We start from the raw sequence: 362 nt of genomic DNA, 5'->3' as shown, positions 1-362 counted from the left end.
GGGGGGGGGGAGTCTGCCTGGGGAGAGGACATGGGGGGAGTCTAGGGCAGAGGCTGAAGAATTCCAACAGCTAAGGGAAGGGAACCGGAGATGGCAGCTGCCTAGGAAATGGAAAAGGAACATGGTAAAGAAATAGGAAAAGAAACCAGGACGGTGTTGCAGCAGCAACGGTTTCTAAGAGGAGGGCCGGGTCAAGAGCACGAAACAGGCTAAAGACGAAGTGGAGGGGACTAAGAGAGACTGACCTATCTGCTGGAGTCAGTGACGTGCCTTGTCCTCTCTGGTCTCTGGGGGAGGGCAGGGTTCAAAGCACAGGTTGGAGGAGCTGAGTAAAATTGGGAAAGGAGAAACTGAAGCACTGG

General features: G+C 54.4%; 1 long non-coding RNA gene across 1 annotated transcript in view; it reads right to left on the bottom strand.

The window, feature by feature from the left end:
* Positions 1-362, bottom strand: part of LOC121020114 (uncharacterized) — a 14,934-nt gene that overhangs the window by 12,156 nt on the left and 2,416 nt on the right. The gene's annotated exons all lie outside the window — the stretch shown is intronic.

This window comes from Herpailurus yagouaroundi, unplaced genomic scaffold, assembly GCF_014898765.1.
Source record: "Herpailurus yagouaroundi ecotype Mexico unplaced genomic scaffold, PumYag 246, whole genome shotgun sequence".
In the NCBI taxonomy this organism is placed as follows: Eukaryota; Metazoa; Chordata; class Mammalia; order Carnivora; family Felidae; genus Herpailurus; species Herpailurus yagouaroundi.
Note: the sequence above shows the minus strand (reverse complement) of the source record. Positions and strands in the feature narration are given on the sequence as shown.